Source organism: Felis catus, chromosome F2 (assembly GCF_018350175.1).
Source record: "Felis catus isolate Fca126 chromosome F2, F.catus_Fca126_mat1.0, whole genome shotgun sequence".
Taxonomy (NCBI): domain Eukaryota; kingdom Metazoa; phylum Chordata; class Mammalia; order Carnivora; family Felidae; genus Felis; species Felis catus.
The window spans coordinates 36,446,634-36,474,109 of NC_058385.1; the positions used below are offsets into that span (position 1 = coordinate 36,446,634).

Sequence of the window (27,476 nt, forward strand, 5' to 3'; positions counted from 1 at the left end):
ATCTCTCCAAAACTCTCTTTCTCATTCACAAAGTGAGATGTTTGGGGACAATGGATTTCAAGAACTCTTTCAGTTCTCAAAGTCTCTGCTGTCTATGATTAATATAAAATTTCATGAATACATTAGGAAGAACAAGATAAACCAAGGAAAACATAACATGATTAATGGAGTGTCTAGGAGGGAAAACAAATAATAAAAATTCAATAGTGATTGTGATTTTTAATAACTGTCATCAAAAGAGTGGCTTAATACAGCAAAAATGTAATAAATACTCCATGTATTACATATTAGCAACTTAAACAAATCAGCTTGACTAAACTTCTTTCCTTAGAATTGTTACCTATTATGTTTTATTCACAAAAGATTAAGTTGTTTTCTCATCATTGTAAATTCCAAAGTACAAGTCATTTAGGTTCAATTACTTACTCATCTTTATTATCTGATCTGCTAGATAAAGATGGAATAGCTACCAGTAAATACTGCAGAAATTTCCATTCTATTATTTCCCTAAGTGTTCTCCATGGAATTTAGATCTCTGGGATATTGTATTACATAAAGAAAGTAACCTGTCTTTGGTCAGTGAAGTGAAAGTACACTCCAGGGAACAAGAGTTACAAGTGAGAAAAACATTATTATGCAGAAGAAATTCCCCAAATTGTAGTGCTACAAAAGCTTCAGTCAGTTCACTCTGAGCTGAGACTCAACATTCGGAGTTGTCCTAAATTGAAACAAGGGGCCAGGTCTTTGTATATAAACTCCTTGACCACTCAGTGCAGAAAGGCTACGCTCAGCCAGGGGCTACCAAGGGCCAGGCAGCTTCCTTTACTGGAGGACAATTTACAGAAAGGGACAGCCCTGAACCTAATGCAGCCAACACTCCTAGCAGCTTGAGGATTGAGGACCACATCTTGAAAGGTGTATCACACGACCTGCTACACTTGGCCACTAGGGGCGCTGGAGTGCAGTACAGCAGAGAACACAGGTATTGGGATGACCAAGCTGGGTTGAAATTATGACTCTTGAGAGATTTTTGAGTCATTTTTAAGTGGCCTGATCTGTTTGATGGATTATAAAATAACGTTTGTTGCATATAAGCCAGTTTATTCAAAGATCATCTCTATTCATTTTCTGTTTACGCTAAAATGCAAAGTCAGACAATGGCAGATATTTCCGAAATTCTTGGACTCTAGGTCGAACTTTCAGAAGTGCTCTTGTGTCTTCCCATCTTTCTTTCCACCCTTGAATGATAACAGGTCTAGGGATAATTCACTCCCTCGTTCGCCAGATTACTCTTCCTCCTCTGCAAAATTATTCTTGGGGTTACTATTGTCACCTTAAAAGGCCTGGGAGAAAACCAGACCAGTTCTGGGACAGGTATTGAGGCAAATTCTATCTTTACTGCTTCTGGCAGGGGTAAGATGGTTTGTGCCCATGAGAATGGGAGTATTCAAACAGGGTTTAGTGGTTGGGGCAGAAAATAGAAAAAACTCACCATTTTAGGCTATTCAACAAAATCTCGCTCAAGAAAATAGTTTTCTTCATTTGAATTAGCTAGCCTATTTGAATTTTCTAAAGGACTAAACCCAAAATTCAGCTATTTAGATAAGTTACATTGTGTATAAAACACATTTCATTTATATTTTAGATTCTTCTAATATGAGCCACGGCATCTCCTGCTAAACTTTGAGGCTATTCCTACGGTTATATCCCCTTCACTTGATTTCGTTGGTTCAGAAAGTACTTATCAAACATTTTCCTCATACCAGGTCCCGGACTAAGGGAAAGACACAATGATGAATCAAATACAGTTCCTATTTTCAAAAGCCTCAGGTTTAACTGTGAAGATAAACAATCGAGCAGGTAATTATAATAATGTGTAATATGTATATCCAGAAGTAGTTCATAGTTTGCAGTGGGAATACATATAAAAGGCACATAACACAGACTGGGGAGAACAGAAGAAAAACTTCCTAATCACTTAATGTTTGAGGTTTAATCTTTTTGGATGAGGGAGTTGAGATTTTAAAAAAAGGCAGGGCGAGGAGATGAATAGGGTAAGAATTTCAGGAAAGGACCAGGATTTAGAAAGTCTTGAGAGAGAGAAAGGGGAAAGTCTGACCTACTTGGAGCTTCCTAAGTGGCTCACTGGGACTGCAGCTGAGAGATTGAGTGTCAAATTATGACAGAAAAGGTGCCAGGGTAAGGAATTTCTGACTGTATCCTGAAGGTCTTTTTAAGCCACTGGTAATACTCAGTGGTGTAACAAGATCATTTCGTCCCTTTAAATACATTTTAAAATATCACGGTAACAACATTAACATTTAATACTCATGTTTATTTACATTTACTATGTGCTAAGCATTTTACACTTACTATCTCAATTACTCTGCATGACAATCTTATGAGAACAGGACTATTAGTATTCCTACTTTACATATATGGAATACGAGATTCAGAAAGGCTAAATAACATGCTGGAGGTCTGACTGGTAATGAGAATGAACTTGCAGGGGTCTGCTCTGGAGTCAGGCAGAACATTTAGAGGATTGCTAGAGGTAATTAGGTAACATTAGGTAACAAATGATGACACAGGAGAATACAGAACATAAATGAAGTCAGTGGCATGAACATAAAGGGAAGAGGTCAGATTATATGGAAACAGAAGACAGAGAACCCATGTGATTGACAGATCAACTTAGTTGTACTGGATGAGGGAGATGGAACAATCGAGGATGTCTGCCAGCCTTTTTGCTATCCAAACCAGCGGGATGTTGGGGTCATTCAGTGAGGCAGGGAGTACTGGGGGAACATTTGAAAGAGCTAAGTACAAAGATACAAAATTTAGATACGCACAAGTTGCATTTGAGGTACTTGTGGGACATTTTAATGGTAATGCTTAGCGGGCATGTGTACGTGTAAGTTTAGCCAAAGAGCATAGCTAAGACACAGAGAGTGATACGGGATTCATCAGGAAATGGAGAATATTTGGTGTTATGGAAAGCGTTCAGGAAAGAGGTAACATAGCAGGCCAGACAAAACCCTGCTTGTAAGGTTGGCTCTTTGCTAGCATCTGAGAACTTGGCTTCTGAATCATCCTCTGATGAGGTGGTTTTGTTCTGTTGAAACTACTCATACAGTGTGTTGATGGTGAACATCAGCTTTCTTAGCAGGATTCTGGAATTTTGGTAGTTGCTAGGCAGAGAATGCCTACAAAACCAGCCCTCAATAAAACCCTTAAACTCTGAGTCTCAGATAGGCTTCCCTAGGCATAAACACTACACACATATGGCTGAACTATCACTACAGGAGACTGTGTGCTCTTTGTGACTTCTCCTGAGAAGGTGAAAACATCAGAAACCTCCGAATGGATTCTTCCAAACTATACTTGTCTTTTCCTCTTACCGTTGTCCGTAGAACCTTACTCTATCATTGTAGTAAATGTTTTCAGTGAGCCCAAGTATATTCTTAGCCCTGTGAGTCTTTCTAGTGAATTGCTGACTGTGTGGGTGATCTTGGGGGGCTTTGAAATAGGATCAAACAAGATTACCCCAGGTCATAGGTAGCCTTCCTTTGAAAAGTGATAAGGGTGGAAACCATCAGCAGATTTGTGAGTACAATTGGAGTGAAGGAGGTATGGAGAGAGTCTAGAAGTCTTCCAACACCTTGACCTTAAAAAATCAAAAAGGAAATATTTACAGAAATGCAAGAGAAGACATGTGATTGTGAAGTAATTGAATTGGGAAGGACTCAAACGTGTATGTGCTAAAGGGAAGAACTAAACAGAGGGAGAAGATGAAGATGCAGACTGGAGAAAAGATCCATTAGAGAAGGTAGGAGAGGTCAGATCTAGAACAACAGTAGCATATTTGCTTTAGAGATACAAGGAGGGACAATCCTTACATGGAGATAAGACAGGAAAAAGAATATGTAAGAATATAGACGTAGGTATATGGTGAGCAAAAGGAGAAAGCAACTTGAGGGCATTTTTGTCTGGTGGCTTTGGCTCTTTTTGTTGTCTTGTTTTATTTGTTTCTTTGTGAATTAGGAGTTTAGTGAACAGTAGCAATTCAATAAAAAAACACATTAATTTAATTTACGCTGAATTGAGTGTGTTGGTTGAATAGATGAGTCACTTTATTCACAGAACCCAAAGAGTTGACTCAAAGACCATCTGAGCTGGAGAAGATTTTACAACTATCATTATTAATCCTCCTTCCTCCAATAAATGAAGTGGATCTAAAATGTCTTTGTAGTTTTCTTATCTAGTTTTTGTTTCAACACTTCCAGGGAAGGGTGGCTCAATCTCAGTATATATCATAGCCACTTGTTTTGTTACCAAATGACCAATGACCAAAATAGTCTTTGCAAAGACTAATCATTTTCTATTCTGCGTGCATGTGTGTGTGTGTGTGTGTGTGTGTTAGAGAGAATGTGAGCAAGGAAGAGGGAAAGAGAGAGAGAGAGAAAGAGAGAGAGAAAGAGAGAGGGAGAGAGAGAGAGAGAGAGAGAGAGAGAGAGAGAGAGAGAGAGAGAGAATTTTAAGCACGATTCACACCCAGAGTGAAACCAGATGCAGGGCTCAATCTCATGACCCTGAGATCATGACCTGAGCTGAAATCAAGAGTTGGATGCTCAACCAACTGAGCCACCCAGGCTCTCCTATTTTCTATTCTATAGTAGCTACCTTTTGTTATTAATTTTTCATTCTGCAGCTGAACACATTTATTTTTCATCTCCCACATGAAATCCTTTCAAATACTTAAAGACATGTGATATTATTGAGTCTTCTCTTCCCTAATATATACATGGCAGGTCCTTTTAAAATAAACATGAAATATCATTTCTGAACCCTACCTATCCCATTCCATAACCCCCACCAGTGATGTTGGTGCTATCAAAAATACACTTATATTCTCAGGCTGAAGTACAGTATAGTAGGCTTTATAGAGAGGCAGAACTTTTACTGAGTACTTGAGGGCCAGTTGGTTGATTGTATAGCCTTGAGAAAGTTGCTTACATTATTTCTTCATCTATAAAACATTAATAAATAATTTTTTGTGGGGAAGTTATGTGGAATGGATGAAATCATACAGATAAAGCACTTAGTATTGTACCTAGGATACATTAAATAATCAGCAAATACATATTCATTCTTTTTCTGAACTGATAAACTGCCTAATAAGCCTCTATATTTACAAGATTAACTAGTTTAGCTATGTTAGCTTTGTAGAATACTAACATTGTCACCAGTTCTAGAAAACAACTCAAGTTGTTTAGCAAGCAATAGCAAGTCAAATTATTTCCTATATTTCCACAAAGACAATATCAACTGAATGTGCCCATTCTCCTTGTCTCATGTGTTCTCTTGACTTTCTCATTTGTTATTTAATCGACATACATAGATTGAGTGCTTACTATATGCCAAGCAATGTGTTAGGCATTGGGGAAACAGCAATGAAAAATACTCAGGGAGGTGGAACATACACAAGGTAAGTAAGTAAATTAGTATGTCAGAAAATAACAAGTGCCAAAGAGAAAAATTAAAGCAGAAATAGGAAATGTCAGGAGGATTGTGGGGTGGGAAGAGATTTGAGTATTTACATGGGGTGCCCAGGGAAGGCTTTCTTGAGATATTTGAGTAAAGACCTGAAGGGTATGTGGAAATTAGCCATGTGGGTAACTGGAGAAGTATTCCAGGCATGGAAAAATTAATGGCAAAAGCCCTGAGGCAGGTTTGTGATTGGAGATGCGGTTATAGCCTAATGTGCTATGGGCAATCAAGTAGGCAGTAATATTAGAGGTAATAGTATCAATCATGTAAGACCCTATAGGGGTCTTACAAATTGCAAAAGGTAGCCCCTGGATTAGCAGCAGAAACATCAGCGTGGAAGAACATTCATCACCTGGGAATTTGTTTGAAATACAAATTTCTAAGTCCCACTTCAAACCTACAAAAATCAGAACCTCCAGGGGGTAGGGTTCAGTTATCTGCCTTAAAACCAGCCCTCCAGTTAATTCTGATGCTCACGACAGTTTGAGAACCCCTGGCCTCATAAGTGACAAAGGAGAGCAATGGGAGGGCTTGAGCAGACAGATGATGTCATGATCTGACCGACACTACAAAATACACACACACACACACACACACACACACACACACACACACACTGATACTACCAAAACAATATAAATTTATTTGTCTATCATTCCTGCTGTGTTGAATATACTCAAGGAAGAAGCAATAAGACTTATTGGTAAACTAAGACAAAAGATAATGTAGATTTGACTTGATATTAGCAGAAAAGGTAATTGAGAAATTATGGAATTCTGGATATGCATATTTATTTATTTGGGAAGGGGCAGGGGCAGAGAAAGGGAGAAAGAGAATCCCAAGCAGTTTCATGCTGTCAGCACAGAGCTCTGCATGGGGCTTGATCCCATGAACAGTGAGAGAGTTGGACCCTTAACAGACTGAGCCACCCAGGTGCCCCTGGGATTGCAGATGTATTTTGAAGGTAGGCTCAACCAAATGGGTGGGATAAGAGAAGGAGAAGGCAAAGAAGACTACAAGAGTTTTGGCTAGAGAATCAAGAAGAACTAAGTTGCTATTAACTATTAAATCTTCCTCTCTTGGAAAAAAAAATCCAGAATCTAACTGTTAAAAATGATAAGGTCTATTTTTCTTGTCTCTTTCTGTGTTATTCTGTCATATTAGTAATTTTATAGCTACTTGGGGGAAACAGTGCAGATAAAACATTTTAATGCTGAGAATAAATACTTTTGAGGCTTTCATAATTAAAAGTTTTTTACCTGAATTTTAAACTTATTTCTGAGAAATAATCAAATAAGACAAGTTTTAGTTCTAACCTGTCTTTGCTAAAGACATTATTATTATCATTATTATTAGCCAATTTTCTCAGAACCAGGTAACAAAAGTTGAAAACTGGAAATTACCTGGAAAATGTGCCCTGTCAACTTTTAATAATTTAGATTATGGTAGAGAGAAAAAGAGTTATTATGAGAATCTTCGAACATTTCTTTCTTTTCCAGATAGAAAATTGAAATACAAGATTTGCTACCCAATGAATTCAGACATGCTTCATATAATAGCCAAGCAATGATATTCTCCTCCCTTGTAAGCTCCCTGCCCAGAATTACAGCTTCAGTAACAAACTGACTGGGTAACATTTCAACTAAAGTGCTTCAGAATCACTATATTTGAAGTACACCTGAATCTACTGTATGTTAACTAATTGGAATTAAAACAAAAACTTTAAAAAATAAAAATAAAATGGTAAAAAAAAATAAAGTGCATCTTTTTTTTTTTACTGTTCTTTCTTTTTTTTAAAAGTTAGTATGATTTTGAGAGAGAGAGAGCACCAGCAGGGGAGGGGCAAAGAGAGGGAGACAATCCCAAGCAGGCTCCGCACCCCTTAGTGCCAAACCTAACATGTGGCTTGAACTCACAAAATGAGAGATCCTGACCTGAGCTGAAATCAAGAGCACGTTGCTTAACCAACTGAGCCACCCAGGTGCCCTAAAAATATTTCTTTATTAATAGTATCAGATTCTCACAGACTATTTGATTTCTAGATAGATAATTTCTGATTTCCAAATAAAATCAATTTTTGAATATCTAAACTAGTGAAGTAAAACTTTGGGGAAGATCATCTCAACAAATTACTCCAGGCCCTTTGCTTTCACAACTCCTTTCCACCCATTTTTTTTGAGAGTTTATCAGCAATCAAAATGTATTATGATAAAAAATAAAGATAGCTTAGTCATGTGACAGTCCCTGATATTATTTTAACATTAAAGGTAACAAATGAAGATGTTTGGAAGTATAATTTTGAACTCGTTGAACACAATGCATTATGCAAAGTTATAGTTTTCTCTCTTTCTTTTCTTTCCTTCTTTCTTTTTTGATAGCTGGGATTATAAAATTCAGATCCAGCCAGTGTTGTTTACATTACAGTCACAGTGATTTTACAGCCACTACCATAGTGACCTATTGCTGTCCTATATTTTCAAAGAATCACTACATCTTACTATTGTGAAGAATCTTAAAGGCCAGCCTCAACAAGCAAAACCTTCAACACGAAAAAGTTATTTTAACATTTAGAGATTTTCTTCTAAAATCTGCATAAAACTTTACAGGGGTGAAGAAGACATAAGCAGCCCAGCCTTTGCTGAACACTTGGTAAAAGCTTATGCTCCAAGCCTATGTCATCTGACTCTACTACCCATCACCCTCCTGTTTAACCACTACCTAAGTCTTCTTCAACTATACTTTAGTCATTGCTACTTTCACATTTGGCATACAGTTGGCTTCTCCAATTTTCTTAAGTTTATGTATTTGTGAGAGAGTGTGCACACATGCATGGGGCAGGGACAGAGAAAGAGAGAGAGAGAGAGAGAGAGAGAGAGAGAGAGAGAGAGAGAGAGAGAGAGAGAATCTTAAGCAGCCTCCACATCCAGCACAGAGCCCAATGTGGGGTTCAATCTCACCCCCATGAGATCACAACCTGAGTTGATATAAAGAGTCACACACTCAGCCTACTGAGCTACATAGGCACTCCTGACTGCTCCAGTATTAATGCTGACATAATCCTGAGAAACTTCTGTGTCTATGTCTATATTTGTTGGCAATTCTTTCTTAAACTCAATGATCTTAGCACTTCTCTTCCTTAACTCTACCTGCCACCCAGATACAAAAAAGAGAATGAGTCAACCCAGACTTTTTTCTTCTCTCCCTTGCATATTTAATTCAATAACTACATTAAAAAATTTTTCCAGCCTCACTTCTTTCACATCCATCACTTCCTCCACACCCAATGCTATCTTTGTAGCTTAGAGCCTTGTTTGCTCTTCCCTGGTTTTACTGAAATAACTCTCTAGCTGGTATTACCTTAAAATTCTCCTTTTCAATTCTTCCTACAGACTAAATTACAAATATGCATAATGCCCTTCAATTAGTGTTTATCACCTGTAGAGTAACTCCAAATGTTCAAAATGTGGTCCTCACTATATGACTCCCTTCTTTCTAACCAATGTATTACTCAAAATTCCCTTTCCCACAAACCATAATCCAGAATTTTGTAATGCTTAGAGTACTCAATCATTCCATACCTTGTAGTTCCACATCTATGCACAAATTTTGACTCCACCTGGAATTCTTGCTCTTTCTTCCTACCCAGACCAATTGCCTTTCTCGAGAATTTCTACTCATCTTTGAAGCCTCAGATTAATCCTTACGCCCTCTACCAAGATTGCTTTAGGCTCAGGCAATCATTTCCCTCATTTGTGCTGCCACTATGTCTTAAACCTACCTCTACTGTTATAGACAGTATGTTTTATTAAATATGATTGTGTTCAAGTTTATCTCCACTCCTAGACTCTGTGTACTTTGGTATGAACTGTGTGTGTGTGTGTGTGCACGTGTGTGTGTGAATGATCTTATTTGTATTCCCAATACTTCACCATAATTGGTGCCCAACCAATATTTACCAAATCAGAAGGTAAATGAATAAACAGATATATTTAGAGTGAGTTTTACCTTAGAGATGTAGGTAAATTTGGCAATTACTCTGACAAAGGAAAAATAAACATCTGTTTTTACTTTATAGAGAGAAGGTAATAAATAAAAGATGATTATGATATGCATGTGTCCTTCATAATGAGTTTGATAATTAAGAGAGTGATTACAGAATCAAGATATAGTCCCTCAAAAGAGAGTAAAAGCTATAACAGTAAATGAGCTGGAATTTTTCTTGAACAGAAACCAATCAAGGCAAAATGACATGATATTTTTAAATAGATGAAAGCTTATATTTGTGTAATTCTTCTCTACCCTTTCCATTTCAAAGGAAATTATGATTGCTATCTGACTGGATATTGAATGAACAAGGAAAGTTTTAGCTTAAGGGCAGTCCCTAAACAATACCCAAATAAAAGCTTGCATGCCAGTTTTAAAATAAAATTTCATGAAACTGTAAAATAATCCCCTTTCAAACAGTCAAGATACCAAAGAGGAAATTAAAGATACTGTGAACTTGTATTCATATTGTCCAATCTATGCACCAAAGTTAATAAAGGATATTATAATAAACTTATAATTGACTTTAAAACATAGGACTTTAGTTTAAAATATGCAAATCAAGAAAACTTCTATCACTTTTCGAGAATCCAAGATACTACTGAGAAAGAGAATATAGCATAATCTCCATTCTTTTCTGCTCTAAGGATTATCAATACACACATGATCAATTCAAACTGCCCCTCTCCTACAAATCCATTCAACAATATATAATTACAGTTTTTCACCAACTCAAAGGCACACTTTTTAGCATGTTACTATGTGGAAGTATTTTATTGTGAAAGGACATAATGGTGTAAGTTATAAAACATGGGGATCTTAAAGATTAGAAGATATAAGGTTAAAAGCCTATAATCTGGTTTTTCCACTGTCAATCCAGGCTGTGGTCAATGAACTAAAAAGAAAACTCATTTTTGGTATTTTGTTTTGTTTTCTACTCAGTATCACAAATACGTTATTTCATCTCTTCTAAACAGCAGGAAAAATGATCAACAAAGGGAAACCAAAATTTTCTACCCAGAAGAAAACCCGAGTAAATTCCTACACCTGAATTTCTAATAACTACTTAAATAAATGGCTAAATTGACATGTATTTTGATTCTTTAAGATGATATACAAATCCTTAAACTCAGGAAAAACACATCTGGAGAATAAAATTGTTTTCACATCTAACTCAGTTGTCACTGCTGCTCAATATTTCTAGGGTCCTGTAGGACACACAATTAGGCTGAGAAGTACACACTACCCCACTTTCTCCATCCTCATCCCTAGAAGGAGGACTAGTTCTCAAGCTCATTCTCACACTCTTGCACTCACTGTGGAGTATGAGTCTGTTAGGTTTCAGAGTCACTATAGTTGTTTAATAAATGAACATACCACTTAATGCCTTAGCACTCCTAATTGTTGCAACTCCTTGATTTGATCTCCGAAATGTGCTGCACTGTCCTTCCCTCCTACTCCTTCATGCCATCTGTTCCTTTACCTGATCATCTCCAGTCCACTGTCACCTCCCTATTCCTTCAGATTATCCGTATTCTACTGTTTATGAATCCATCTCTACATAGTATGGATTCCATGATTTCCAATTTCTTTATTTATTAATAGGATAATTTATTATTAGAACTCCTGTCCACTCACCCTGCCCAACTCTGTGTTTCTCCTTCCCAACATGTATCTTGGTGCTTGCTTTGCATTTAATTTCATGTTACTTATAAATTTGTAGATTTTCCCCTCACACCAGGCTTACCCATCATAAGAACAAGAGGCACTTCTAGGACAGATTGTTTTTAATGATGCTTAATAATCTTCTGAAGTCCAACTATCTCTGCTTGATTGGATATTTGAGTTGTTTACATTTTTTCATTATTAAAAATATATTTGTTACACTCTCTCTTACTCTTTTAGAATTTTCTTTAGAAGGAAATTTCCAGGAATGTGACATGTAAAAATTAATTTTCTTAATAATTTTGATACTTATTTCCAGATTGCTTTCAAAAAAGGAAACAGAAATTTAGCTTCCCACCAATAATATATGAGGCTCTGTCATACTCTGTCTTCAACATCATTCAGTGCTGAAATTTTAAAAAGTCTTTGATAATTTAATAGACTTAAAAATTTATTTTTGCTTTTAATTTATAAGGCTTGATTTAAATTTGGTTTAAAATTATATCTTAATTATAAATATACCATTTATATTTATAAGGATATAATCAATTATAATTTTACTTCTGTCAACAGCCAGGTCTTATGCTTTACTCATTATCCATTTAGGTTTTAATATTTATATCATAATTTGTAGAAACCTATATTAACATTTTGTCAATTTTTAAAATTTGATTTTTAGAGTATTTTCACATGACAGGCTTGCATTTATATAATACATTTCTGAGTTCTGTAATGATTTTTGGTATTAAAATTGCTTCCACATCCAGAGACATAGTAAACATTACAATTTTACTCAATATAATTATTTGCTAATTTTAACTCTATAATTTGCTTGAAATTTATTTCATTATATAGGATGAGGTGATGATCCTTTTCATAAAATTCTAATTGCAGTTCAGCTAACAATGCTACATTGAATACAGATCCTCATATCCCTTCTGATATCCTTCCAAAATGACAACAAAGGGATAAAAATAGTATAAATCTTTGATAAGGAAAGGGAAGGACAAAACAAAAGTTTGGAATCCAGAAAGCATATCAAATTAGCTAATTAAAATGAGAGATTTGGAAAGCTGAAACCCAGATATGCAATTGGCAAACTCGAGAAGTAACCCTCACTTTATTCTTAAAAGCCCAAGAAAAGTTTAGGAATGGCAGCAGGATTCAGTACCAAGCAGTGGTTAGGACAGAGACATAAACCAAGAAAAAAAGTTAAAAGCTCTATTTAGGAAATAATTAGAATTTCAGATACCACGGGTAACTCTTCCCCTGAGATAGTATTTTCTCTTTGGCAAGAATGAATCTGAAGAAATCTATACTGCGGCTCATGCGGCCAGACTGGTGACAGATACCACCCTGATAAAAACATGGGAGTCATAAGAATCTGGGTTCTCCGGAGAAATAGAACCAAAAAGATGAATATATGCGCATACATGAGATTTATTATGAGAGATTGTCTCATGAAATTATAAAGGCAGAAAATTCTCAAGGTCTGCAGTCAGGTATAGTTTCAGCGAGTCAGGCAAATAGCCAGAGAATAAGCATAAGTTCTCCATCTTTTTTCTGTTCAGGCTTCAGACTGATTGGATGAGGTCTGCGCACATTAGGGAGGGTAGTCTTCTTTCCTCAGGTCTACCAGTTCAAATGTTAATCACATCCAGAAACCTCCACACAGGTATACTTAAATAATGTCTAAGCAAATATCTAGGGACCCCATCGTCCAGCCAAGTTGACACATAAAAATTACCATTACCCAGGTTCAGGGTTTTTCTCCATATCAAGTAGCAAAACCCTAGCCTACTTATTCCATAGAGTTCCCAGAATTTTGGCACACTGTGTTAAACTCTCCAGGAAGGAAACAACTACAAAAATTCCTCTGATGAATCCAACTAGCTGAGGAGACCCAGCCTCAAAAATACTGAGCTTAAGAAGTCGCTTAATCAAGCCATCATACCAAATAATCCTACAGAGAACATCATTGTTAACAAGCCCCTCAGTGATTCATTCTTAAACTTGAATTCATAATCAAGGATCAGGAGGCATTAGATGAGAAAACTCTAGATTTAAAGAAGAGGCAGAATCAGAACAACTTTAAAGAAACACAGATGAGGCAAGAAAAATAAAAAAGAAAAGATAGTACATCTTAAAATAAGAGAGTGAATGAATGTGGAAACTGCAGACATGATAAGTAGGAAAAAACAAAAATAAGGGAGGAAAGATAAACTTAAAATCTCTTGGTAAATGTAACTAAAAGAAATTGTTGGATAATGGAAATCGGTGGATATTAGAGAATCAGTCCAAAAGTTACATCATTTAAAAATAGGAACTCCAAAGAAAGCCAACCAAAAAACAGAAGAAAAGAAAATGTCAGAAACAGAGTATAATGAACTGAATTGTGTCCCCCCCCCCCCTATTCATATGTTCAAATCCTAGGCCCTAGTACCTCAGAATGCAATGTGATTGGAGATTATTAAGGTAAAATGGGTTCTTATAGGTGGACCCTAATCCAATGGGACTAATGTCTTTTTAAGAAGAAGAGATTAGGACACAGATACACACAGAGGAAGGACCATTTAAAGACACTGGAAGGAGATAACCATCTGCAAACCAAGGAGAACAGCCTTAGAAGAAACCAACCCCACTGCACCTTGATCTTAGACTTCCAACCTCTGGAATTGTAAAAACATAAATGCTAATGTTCAATCTGCCCAGTCTGTGGAATTTTGTTGTGGAAGCTCTAGAAAAACTAATACAAATAGCCCAAGAGGGGCTCCTGGGTGGCTCAGTTGGTTGAGCATATGACTTTTGGTTTCGGCTCAGGTCATGATCTCATGTTTTGTGAGTTTGAGCCCCACATTGGCCTCTGCACTGACAGCGTGGAACCTGCTTGAGATTCTCTCTCTCTCTCTCTCTCTCTCTCTCTCTCTCTCTCTCTCTCTCTGCCCCTCCCCTGCTCATGCACTCACTCTCCCTCTCTCTTTCTAAAAATAAATAAAACTTAAAAAAAATAGCTCAAGAAATTGTCCCACACCTGAAATATATGAATGTCCAACTTAACAAATTCACCATATGCTAACATTGTAAATGAAAAAAAAAAGAAGAAGATGATGACAAGAGGCTTTACAAAACTTCATAACATAAATAAAAGAGAAGATCCAAAAATCTACCTAATAAAGAGGGCACATGCAAAGGATGAATTAGAAATTAGAACTTAACAAGAATTCTGAAAAGCAATACTGGGAGCAGAAAGAAAAGCAAGAAACACCTTTAAAATCTAAGAGGCAATGATTTTCAAATGAGAATTCTTTATCATTCTAGATTATCTGTTCAACATGAGGTCAAAGATGTACATCTGCCTGAGTGGCTCAGTCAGTTGAGCGTCTGACTTTGGCTCAGGTCATGATCTCACAGTTTGTGAGTTTGAGCCTTGCATCGGGCTCTGTGCGGACAGCTCAGAGCCTGGAGCCTGCTTGAGATTCTGTGCCTCCTCCTCTCTCTGTGCCTCCCATGCTCATGCTCTATATCTCTCTGTCTCTCAATAATAAATACATGTTAAAAAAAAATTTAAAAAGGGGCTCCTGGGTGGCTCAGTCAGTTGGGCGGCCGACTACGGCTCAGGTCATGATCTCACGGTCTGTGAGTTCCAGCCCCACATCGGGCTCTGTGCTGAAGACTCAGAGCCTGGAGCCTGCTCCCGATTCTGTGCCTCCCTCTCTCTCTGCCCCTTTCCTGCTTGGTCTCTGTCTCTGTCTCAAAAATAATAAACATTACAAAAAAATTTTTTAAAAAAGATGTACATGTGAAAGACTTCAAAAACATTTATGTTCTATGCACCGTTGATCATAAATTACTGGAGACAATCCATCAGAAAGAGAAACTAAGAATGAGAAAGCTGTGGGACATAGGAAGTCAAAGGATTAAATGGGACAGAAAAGTGAAGAAATCACACAAATGCTAAAGAGGAAGTGCCCAGAATGAGAAATGCATAACAGGCCTAGAGCAAACACAGTCTAGATCAGAAGAAAATGTAGAGGACATTAAAAGAGAATGGGTCAGGTCTGAATGTTTTGAGAGGACCTTATACTACAGGAAGAGAGTTAAGGAATGAAGTAGTCTCAGGTTCATTAAAAAAAACTGAGCAAATGGGAGCCCCTGGGTGGCTCAGTTGGTTAAGTGTCCGACTTCAGTTCAGGTCAAGATCTCACAGTTCATGAGTTCAAGCCCTGTGTCAAGCTCTGCTGACAGCTCAGAGCCTGGAGCCTGCTTCAGATTCTGTGTCTCCCTCTCTCTCTGCTCCTCCTCCACTTGTGCTCTTTCTCTCTCAAAAATAAATAAATCAACATTTAAAAAAAATTGAACAAATGTGGGGAGCCTGGGTGGCTCAGTTGGTTGAGTGGCCAACTCTTGATTTTGGCTCAGGCCATGATCCCAAGGTCATGGGATCCAGCCCCATGTCGGTCTACATAATGAGTGTGGAGCCTGCTTAGGATTCTCTCTCCCCCTCTACCCCTCTCCCCTGCTCATACTCTCTCTGTTCTCTCAAATAAATATAAAAAAATGAAAAACTAAAAAAAAACTGAACAAATGAAAATAATGTCAGATATTCAGCTCAAACAACGTGTTACAAAGAAAATGTGATGATGATTCTGTTCTGAATCATATTTACATAACTATAATCATGCAGGAACTCTATGATAACATGACGAGGAGGTGAGGGGGAAAGATGCAGCAGCATCATTTGTGGTTTGGGGTGGGAGGCAGCACGAAAAATAATGTTTCTCATGGGCAGTAAGAGGGACCTGACAGATAAGATGCAAACCTGAAAGAAATAAAGGAAAAGAAAGAATTCAGAAATTGAAGTTAAACACCAAAGAAAGAGCTACAAGATTTTAAAAGGATAAGCACTTAGGAAATGGAATCTGTGGGGGAACAGGTAATTGTTCAAAGTAAAAACTCCCAAAGAACTATTTGAATTTTTTAAATGTATACATGTGTATCATTGGAAAACAATTTAAGTAATAAAACCCAGTTGTTAAATACCACTTACTAAATAATTTTTTTCTATTTTCTACTGTGTTTGATACAGCCAATCACATATTAAGTTATTGCTTAAAATACCCTTTGGGGGTTATTTGCACTGTCTTACTGTTATCTTCTATGGTTATAACAATATCAAACTTTTTTTTTTTACAAATTGAAGTATGATATAATTTTATATTAGTTGCTAATGTAAAACAATGATTTGGTATTTATATATATTATAAAATGATCACTACAAGAAGTCAAGTTAACATCCCTCACCGCACGGTTACATTTTTTGTGTGTATGATGAGAACTTTTAAGATCTACTGTCTTAGCAATTTTCAAATATACAACAGTATTGTCAACTATAATAGCCATGCTCTGAAACTATTTTCGAGATTATGATATCACAAAAAACTAAGATTGTGCAAAACTTGGGCCCCATCACAATTCTTTCTAAATTCTAAGATATCCTTTAGATTAAACAAAAAACAAAGTTTTGTCAAAATTTTTAAAAAGAATAAAATAAGTTAACCCAGTGATCTTTTAAAGAGTATATCCTAGTATCCTCTGGTTTTTAAAACCTTTGCAGGTTTCTCTTTCTTGATTCTTCAAGAACAAAACGCCCATTTACACCCATTTCCTGTGCATCCAGTTTTCTGTGCATCGTAATAAAAATTGCCAGAATTTCAATAAGTGATTACGGTCAGCTGCATGATGGTCAACCTTAACTAGGGCTACTGGCTCTGGAATTTAATTTTTTTAATAAACTCCCTGTATCACTCCAGTCATTTACCAACTTCTTAATTTTCACAAACTACACCCTATTTCTTTTGTTCCACATTAATGGCACTGCTTCATATTCATGTTCCTTTGAATGACCAATTACTTCCCACTACATTCTTCATGTATCTCCTAGCTCTTCTCAAATATTGATTGATTGACCCTTCTACTTTTCATTTTATTCTCCTATAATTAATCCAAGTGAAAATTAAAAACATTCAAATATCAAGGTACTATTTCCTACAAAATGTATGTCAAAATACGCCCCCCCCCCAAATACCCTTAATCTGTGAAAATCAAGTCATACATCTAATGTTTAGAAAACGAATTTTCAGGTTGCTAAACAAACCATAAAATCCTAATTGTGGCTTCCACAGGTTCTGTATTTTGTGGACTATGGCAGCCTAGCAGGTAAGGAGAACACCTTCACGTTCATAGCAAGCATTGTTAGCACGCAATACTAGCCTAGAATTGCTCGAAATCACTAATTAGCAGCTGCTGTGTGAAAGGCTGAATTCTGCTCAGGAGAGGTGAGAGGGAGCGTGGAAGATAAAGACTGGGGTTGATTATACAATATGGGAAGTCACTGGTGTATAAAAGTGAAATGGAAATATGAGTGATATTATTTGTGATTGTAGTAAGATTAATAATAAGTATTATTGTGCGGTGCCTGGGTGGCTTAGTTGGTTAGGCGTCCGACTTCAGCTCAGGTCATGATCTCACGGTCGTTGAGTTTGAGCCCTGTGTTGGGCTCTGTGCTGACAGCTCAGAGCCTGAAGCCTGCTTCAGATTCTGTGTCTCCCTCTCTCTGCCCCTCCCCCACTCACACTCTGTCTCTGAAAAAATGAATAAATGTTGAAAAAAGTTTTTTTAATAAAAAGGTAAGTATTGTTGTAAAGTATGCCTCGTATCTTCTTTTAACCTTATTTGCTTTGATCCTGCAGCCCCATCATATAAATATATTCAAGTCTTGCCTTTTAACCTACAATGAGGCAGTAAACGTCTCTGGTTTCACACTACACTACAATTGCACATCGGTGACACCTTGACCATAAGGACTGGCTCTTATGGCGACCTTCAAGTGGGTCCCAAAATACTGGCTCCAACGCCAAGAACCAAAATCATACATCCAGCTATTTAAATATGGGCATTAAAACAATGCAGGGCTTAATGAAATACTTCTTGCTATTTCAGCTACTGAGACATTAGTTCTCAATAATAGTTTTGAAAATTTATCCACATCAAAATGTTCATTTGACCTCATTTAAACAGAGACTTTAGTTCCCTTGCCAAGATTCCAGGTACATTTTCAGAAGAGAAGTAAAATAATAGAGCAGTACAACTTTCATATATTTTAGGACTTTACTTGCAAGGCCTTTCTTTGGGCCTATTATCAGATCCTTGCCAGCTAAAAATCATTTTACTTGAGGGCCTAAAATATAAGCCTGTGCTATTTTCCCAGTTGATTTATAAGGTGCCTGTGCACTAAGAGCTGAAATTGCTTGCCCATATTTATTCCATTTTTAGTCAGGAGAGCCCAGGTCAGTCAGTAGCTCGATCATTCTCACTCAAAATTAGCTCAAATTTTGTTTTTTATTTTTATTTTTACTCTTCTATAAATGCTCTTTATTTTAACCTTTAAATTCTGCATGTTCTCTGAGAGCCGAAGTCTAGACCTACCTCAGATAACATGGATGTTAAAAATGCTGCTTCACGAAAATCTCCTTAATATAGGGTGACCTTCTGTCATTATGAACTAGAAAAGGCAGGTGAATGGGAGGCTTGAATTTCCTCACCATGTGTACTTTAAAAGGCTTACATCAAAAATCTTGTCCTGGCGAAAAGAATGCCTTGACACAACTGAATCATGACCATCTCCACAGAGTCTCGTGTACCATTGGATTTAAGTAAAATTATTAAAGTGAGCATGTGAATGGAATAGGTATTATACAGATACTCTGAAATATGACTTTTAGCAATGGAGCTGTAGCATGCCGTGCTGGGAACCAGCAATGGAGAAAGAACACAAGGCATTCCTTATAACAAAGACTTTATGCAGCCCTTAATTTATTATTTACACCATTTCTTTCTCTAGAGACCACTTGTAATAAAGACCCATATTCAGTAAAAACATTAAAGTAAGAAGAAAAAAAGAATAGGAGTACCATTAGTAATATCTGGGCTGGGGAAGATTTGAGAAGAGAATAAAAATTCAGAAACAGGAAACTGTTGTACTAGAAACCCTAGGCTAAACGTATGGAAGCATACATTTAATTTGGCAGCTAATGCAAAAAGGGAAACAGATACCTCTCGCACTTCTATTTATAGGAAGTATACTTCTTCTTTAGGCAAAATAATAATAATACCAAAAAAAAGCCACACACAACTTTTTCCTAGTACTCACTTTTAAGAGAAGTTTGTTCCATAATATTCATGTAAGGAGTATTGAACATAAGTGAGACTTTTAACAGCAGTGTTATAAAACACAAAGATACAGTTTTTATGTGGTCACCATGTGAAACTCCAAAGGCAAAGAAAAAAGAGTAAAACAGCGATAGCTATTGAAACTAAACAAAAGGCATATTTCAGGCATTCATTATCTAGCTATAAATGTTAGGACCATGTCTATACTTTTCATCATCAGCTACAGTTAAAGTCTGAAGGATATTAATACATGATGTAAAAGTATATTAGCAAACTTAAAAGTTTTAATAACTTTGACATGTAACTCTCCTTGATATTCAGAGTCTAAAAAAGCTTATATAAATCATAATGTGTGTATATGTATGCATGTGTATATACATGTGTATATACACACACGCATACATATATATATATAATATCTTTAGGCATTTTGGCATTTCGCATACTATAGTTACAAGGAACTGAACTGAAACTCTGGGAAACCAGTGGACAAAAAACAGTGCAAGTCTACTCAGAGGAGATTTACTGTTTAAATTTAAAAAAAATATCTTTTAATTTAGACTGAACTAAAATGCACCACCTATATACACTGATGAATACACATAAATTCATTTTGATTAGCACTTTCTCACCCAATATCAAATGATGCTGAGTAGATAGGACCTTTTAAGCATTGCCAGATGTTTTTGATCAGTATTTATCTCTCTTTTTATACACTTTACTAAGAGATCATATATTAACATGCAGCTGGAGTATACCTTTCAAACTCAATAAGCCTAAGAACTGTTTCCAGCTGACATGGCATATACTGGAGCTGTAATTACTAATCACTGGAGAATCAAGTAAGATATAAAGCAGTGCTCAAAAGAAAACGTATACAAAGTAACCTTATTTCTACACTTGGGATAGTTGTTACTAATTTTTGCAGTAACCTTCTCTTAGTTTGTTATTTATCTTCTGGTTTAGTATTCAAACTTAATGACCCCAAATACCTAAATTTTATCACAAATGTAAGGGAGAGGAGTCATGGGAAATTTTTCCAAACAGATTGAAGGTATTAGGAAACTCAGCCCCATTTGGGAGAAAAAAAAATTCAGGTAAAAGACCAGAATAATGGTGAAACCAGATCTGGGAAGATGAGCCCCTTAGAGAATCCTTTGTACTTAGTGATTACTACTACATGGTGTGAACTACTTTCACCAAAATTTCCCCCTAAAAATAGCAAAACTCAATTCATCTTTTCAGACTAACTTAGTATTCACATGCTCACTATTACCTGCAAGTTCAAGTCAGGGAGAAAACTTTTCCCATATTCTTTCTTATTCCTACTCCTATAACCCACGTAATGACCTATATGCCCACCACATTCCTCTCTCAAAGAAGAGGGGGGAAAAACTAATATTGAGTCTTTTCTTGCATGTCTAATAGTATGCTACATACATTCCATATTAGTTTTATTCTCAAAACCATCTTGTGGGTTAGGTTGATTCTCATTTGACAGATGTTGGAAGTATGATTGAGACATGGTAAATATTTGTCCCAAGTCACAGAGAGCTGAGATTCAAAGGGACGGAGCTGAGATTCAAACCTATTTCTGACCATATGCTCATTCCTCATATAAACAGAGTAGAATCAAAAACCAAATTTCAGTGTTTTAACTCTTCTCAGAAAGTAAATCATACATTTTCACAAAAGGCATTAAGTCTAGGTAAAATCCATTCAGTTTTTCATTTGTTAAAACAGTAAAATTCTCCACAGCCACCTAAATGGTGGCGAGATATAATTTGTGGAAGGTCTAACAAAACATACAAATTTGAGTGTTTTCTAGAAAAGGTTCATTTGTGCTCCAAAGGACATTGTCTTATCATCTTCATTGATATTCAAATGAGTTAAAACAATTGAAAATCTGGGGTACCTGGGTCGCTCAGTCATTTGAGCCTCTGAACTGGACTTTAGCTCAGGCCATGAACTCATAGTTCATGAGTTCGAGCCTCATGTCAGGCTCTGTGCTACAAGCGTGAAGCCTGCTTGGGCCTCTCTCTCTCTTTCTCTCTCTCTCTCTCTCTTTCTCTCTCTCTCTCTCTCTTTCTCTTTCCATAACTTAAAAAAAAGGATTGAAAATTTAACATTTTCAGGAAGCTAACAGTTGAACACTGGTCCTTCAAACTGTGGGCTTGACTTCTATCCACTGACACAGAAAAAAAAAAAAAAAGATTTTTTTTCTTAGCATAAAAACTTTGTTATTCCCAATCTCATTTGTTGAAAAAGAACAAATTAGAATAGGACATTGGGACAAAGCTCTGGAAATGAATCTAAGACCAATCTATGCTCCCGCAAGTTTCTCTTGCCTCAATCACCAGCCCTGTGAACTTTTGGAGAAGAGGAAGTTCTCAGAAAAAGAACACAAAATAACTTTTCCTCACCCTTGTTTTGTTTTGCTGTTTTGTTTTGTTTCTAGCACACAGTGATGACTTAATAAGATTAGGCAAATTAACTTCATTCCCATTTTCCAACTGGGAGTATCTTTGAACACTGAGATAAATAGAAGATGAGTTGAACAACACAGTAGTACGAAAACTTCTTTGCATGTGGTTTGATATTGAGTAAAAGGGCCCAAGCTCCCTTTGTGCAGGGCCCTATCTCCCCTGTTGTGCAGCATCATCACAAGTACGCAGTCGATCCTAGCTTATTTCCTAGAATGTTTAAGAAACCACACACTTGTCCCCAGGAAGGAACACTGTCCTCTCTGGGACACCATTGTTAATTTTTCCTGACACACTACTCAAGCTAGTAATGGGAAGAGTAACATGAGAGTATTTTACCTATGCAGAATGTTAGAACTTAGGAAAAAAATGGAAAATTTTCTTGATTTATAAATAATATAGGGCCCACATGAGTGTGCTACGTGCTTAACAGAGGGTTTTAAGGGAAACTTAAATGTGCATATAAAAAATAACTAGAAAAGTGACTGGCACGAAGGTAGGGATTCAATGAGTCTTTTTTTTTTCTCCTAAGAGAAGACACTTTCTATATTTTCCCATACATTTTTAGAGTTATAACATACTGTAATTGTTCCTGTTTTCATCTTATATTCCTGGGGCAGGACACTTAGTATTTCATCTTTGTTTTCCTACGTCGTCTAACTTGGTATCTACACGTAATAGGTTCTCAGTAATTATCCTTTGACTACATTAAACATAAGTAAGAGCCCTTTCATTGGATACTCACAAATTATACTTTCAATAAAGGTGATAGGAAATTAAATGAAAACTAGGTTACAAACATAAAAATGATTGTCTTCAGCTCAGCATCTCAGAGAGGCAGCGTTTAAATTATTTCCTGGTCTGTTTGCAGTGTATCATTTCCACTGTGCTTAGGCATCAGACAATGTGCCACGTTAACAGAAACTGAATTAAAATGAAATTCTGTGGTTTATGCAAAGATGATTTAGAGACGTAAAGGCAAACTCAGTGTAAGATGTATAGAAAGACTTACCCACGAATCAGCAAATTAGTAACATATAGAAATTCTAAACAGTTCTTATGCTTTATAGAATTCGTCTTTATTTACCCTCCAAATATACAGTCAGCAAGTCCTTTTTCTCTACAATAGGAGTCAGTGGCCCTATTAAATATTTACATAAATCCACCACTGATTTATGTGAATGTGTTGCTTTTGTAAATAAAATTGTTCTCTATCATAGACCAGACTGGATTTGAGACATGCTGTACTCAAATATACGACGTTGGAGACCCATTACCTGCTCTCAGAAAATCATGAATAAGAGCTTGGGAATAGCTCAAAATCTTGTAGCTGGTATAGATGGATTATAGCATTCTGGCACCCACCCATCCTCTTCATATAAAGATTTAAAATTACAGTAAGATTCATTTGTTAAAACATCTGCTTTCACAAGGACATATTCTAAGAGCTCATCACATGGCATAACGGCACCTCCAGTGGACAGGATTAAGGTTGGAGATTTGTAGGTATTCTCCCAAGGCTTTGGGGTCTCCAAAGACTCCATCTTTGGCCCTCCATTTTGTTCATGCCCACACAATGGCTGCACTTGGAGCTATGTGTTCCAAGCCATTTGGAAGTTAACGTATGCCCCGACCGGAATGTGGGAGGGCGTGAGGTCATCTCCCCTAAACTGACACGCAGAAGGTATCACTTTAGATAACTACTATTGACCTCTGCCCCTGGCTCTGTAAGAGTTGTGGCTTAAGGTCCAGACTTGATGGAGAAAAGCTGCATAGCACCTGGATCATTTGTCTACCCAATCCCCCTATTTGTAAGTTACCCTGAATAAAATCCTGTGTAAATGGTACGGAGTGGCTTGCTTTGGTTTCAGTCTCAAAGTGCCTTTTTAGTCTGGAGGATATTTTACTGTCCCTTCTTCACCTTCTAAAAAAACTACATATACCACTTTACATGCAAAACCACCTTCCAATTATTAACACTTCTCTCTTCATCAGAGATTACTTCACAATTTGATAGGTAGAAAACTTGCATCTTTAATAACACACCATCCACAATGAGACCATATTGCTGAGTATAACCTGGCAGAAATGTTAGCACTTCAGTTTTTTTTTTTTTAATTTTCGTATTTTGAGAGAGAGAATGCACACACACACACACACACACACACACACACTCACACACACGTGAGTGGGGGCAGAAAGTGAGACAGAGAATCCCAAGCAGGATCCACGTTGCACTGTCAGTACAGAACCTGATGCAGGGCTCAATCCCAGGAACTGTGAGATCATGGCCTGAGCTAAAATCAGGAGTCAGACGGTTAACTGACTAAGCCACCCAGGCACCCCAGCACTTGAGGTTTTAAATGCTGTGTAAAATACTACAGTGGACTAGTATTGCTAATTTTATAAAACAGGTTTCATCAGTTACTGGGAGACTATGCTACTGCAGACAGGGCATACAAACCCAAGGGCTCTAAAAAAAAAAAACAAAACAAAACAAAAAGTGGACAATGTCATCTGTACTAAAATTCTTAGCAGCTGTATCACCTAAAGACTAACAATTTCTTCATGAATTATATAATAGTTTAAAGAGAGCACAAACATCTAAACATCTAAACACAGGTAAATTTATCAAATTAAAGCACAATAAACAATTGGCTTAATGTAAATACAAATCATCAGATTCTAGAACAAGTATCTTGTCCAAAGACACAGCAATGACTGTAGCTTCCAGAATGAAAGTAACTCCTATAGAATACATTCTATTGGGGTGCCTGGGTGGCTCAGTTGGTTAAGCGGCTGACTTTGGCTCAGGTCATGATCTCACGGTCCGTGAGTTCGAGCCCCGCATTGGGCTCTGTGCTGGCAGCTCAGAGCCTGGAGCCTGTTTCAGATTCTGTGTCTCCCTCTCCCTGACCCTCCCCCGTTCATACTCTGTCTCTCTCTGTCTCAAAAATAAATAAATGTTAAAAAAAAAGAATACATTCTATTGATCCTCTATCTGTATTATCTGTTTTAGAGTATTACCAAATTACCTGGAAAAATGTTTTTAATAAACAATTTTAAGTATTTCTTGGCTATCAAGTGGTGGTTAGCCCCACCCTCAAAGAAGTAGAGGTGTCTACTTGTGCGTGAGTTCACTAAAGCAGCTCTTGAGTCTAGAACATGTTAACATGGTCCCCTAAAATGGGTTATCAGCTGAGGGGCAGCAAAAGAGTAGGTGGTGAACAGGGAGCTTGTATAGGACAGCATCTATGTGTGAGTTAGAGTCCAACAGAGATCAGAACAATGTAGATGAGAAGTCACAAGGCAAATCAAAATGGCAGTTTGCTAAACAGATATAACCTGGTGTTCATCACATTTTCCTGCATTTATCTTACAAAACCATTTCTCAGAATAGTAATTATTTGTCCACAACTTTGGTTGTTCACTATACACAGTACCATAGCCACCCATGTTCTCCTGCATATATGGAGGTTCAATAATCATTTGTTGACTGAATAAATAGTAGTAATTTGGGGATATAAGAAAGTTGCCAACTTTGATACTAGTGGATGAAAATGGCTTATGAGCTGGCATTTACAGATGCCAGAAGAGAGCATCTGTAGAGAAATTCAAATAGCTCTGGGAACATATTCATAATTGTTCTGTAATGAGAGAAGGGCCCCTCTAAGGAATGCTTTAAGTAGATGGAATCCCAATAAATAACTAGGAACAAGAAGAGTATAAAAAATAATTGGAACAATCTTTTATTTATTCTTTATTCTTTCCTTCCGTCATTCAAGATGTGCTAAATGCCCATTGAACTCACAACACTATACCATATACCAAGCATATAGAAAATAATTCAGGAGAAAGGTAGGTCATGCTTTCTTCTTAAGATTTCATCAGGGAAACTAGATATTTAAGTATGAGAAACTGATTTTGACAAATAGCTACCTTCTAGAAAGTTAAAAGATTTAGCTGCCATGGAGACTGTACATAATACAATGGGGGGGGGGCATTTGAAATGTCCATTTTCAGTACATATGAGTGCTCTTTGAAATAGTCTAAAATCAACAGTATTTTTCTAAAGGGTTCTCAGAATTTGAACCTCTGAACTTCCAAGCTTTGCATTTACTAATTGCTTTTGCTAAGGTTGATGAAATCACCTGAAAAGTTCACTAACCACTCCTACTTCTTTTGCCAAAGAGAGAAGTGAAAAGATAAGCCATCTCATAATAATATAATCTTATGGTGGGTATTTTTTCCAATACTGAGTCAAAATTCAGGTAAGATACAAAAAGAATACTAATTTTCCTGGGGTGCCTTGGTGGTTCCATCAGGTGAGCATCTGACTTCAGCCCATGTCATGATCTCATAGCTCGTGAGTTTGAGCCCTGCATTGGGCTTTTTTGTGCTGACAGCTCAGAGCCTAGAGCCTGGAGCCTGCTTTGGATTCTGTGTCTTCTTCTCTCTGTCCCTTCCCTGCTCATGCTTTGTCTCTCTCTGTCTTGAAAATAAATAAACATTAAAAAAATTGTTTTTCCTATTTGAGGTAATCATAAATACATTTTATATATTAAATTTATAAATATATATTTATATATTTATATATTTATATATTTATATATTATACTTAGTATATTAAATACATAACATATTTTGTATATTAAACTTATAAATATTTTATAAATATATAAACATATATATAAATATTTTATATGTTTAATATATAAATATATATTTTATATATTTAATTATGTCATAGACTTTAAGGATAAAACATTTTATCCTTACTTAAGGATTTTATCCTTTATTTAAGGATATAAATATTTTACACATATATAAACATATATATAAATATTTTATATGTTTAATATATAAATATATATTTTATGTATTTAATTATGTCATAGACTTTAAGGATAAAATTATGTAGATTAAAATATATATATTATTTGAGAGAGAGAGAGAGAGAGAAAGAATCCTAAGCAGTCTCCATGCTCAGCATGAGCTGATGTGGGGCTCGATCCCACGGCCCTGGGATCATGACCTCAGCTGAAATCAAGAGTTGGATGCTCAACCAACTGAGCCACCCAGGCGCCCCTGTAGATTTTTAATCAATTACTAACTGGTCATCATTTATATTTCTAGCAGTTGCAATTTTTTAAACCATAATCCCAGCCCATAACATACATATATATATATATATTTCCATATATATATATATATATATATATATTCCATATATATATATATATTCATATATATATATGGAATTTTCAAATATTATTTTAAAATAACTATTCTTATTTTATAAATCAAGTATCACTAATGCAAGCTAGTTCAAGAACACCAAACATTATGAATAAATATATGAAGATTTGATTAATAGAATAATGACACAAAGACAAAGAAAGGGAGCAAAAATGTGTCTTCAAGATCTTATTTAAATCATAATTTTATATCTTTCTACTCTTCTGTCCTCCTTTTGTTCCCTGACATAAAGATCCATTTTACTGC

General features: G+C 36.3%; 1 long non-coding RNA gene across 1 annotated transcript in view; it reads right to left on the minus strand.

Annotated features, from left to right (window-relative positions):
• Positions 1-968: 968 nt before the first annotated feature.
• The window catches only part of LOC123383212, a 109,536-nt gene continuing 83,028 nt past the window's right edge, over positions 969-27,476 (minus strand). Inside the window, exon 3 of the long non-coding RNA XR_006592719.1 lies at positions 969-1,300. This is a non-coding gene — a long non-coding RNA (uncharacterized LOC123383212). The remainder of the gene's footprint in view (positions 1,301-27,476) is intronic.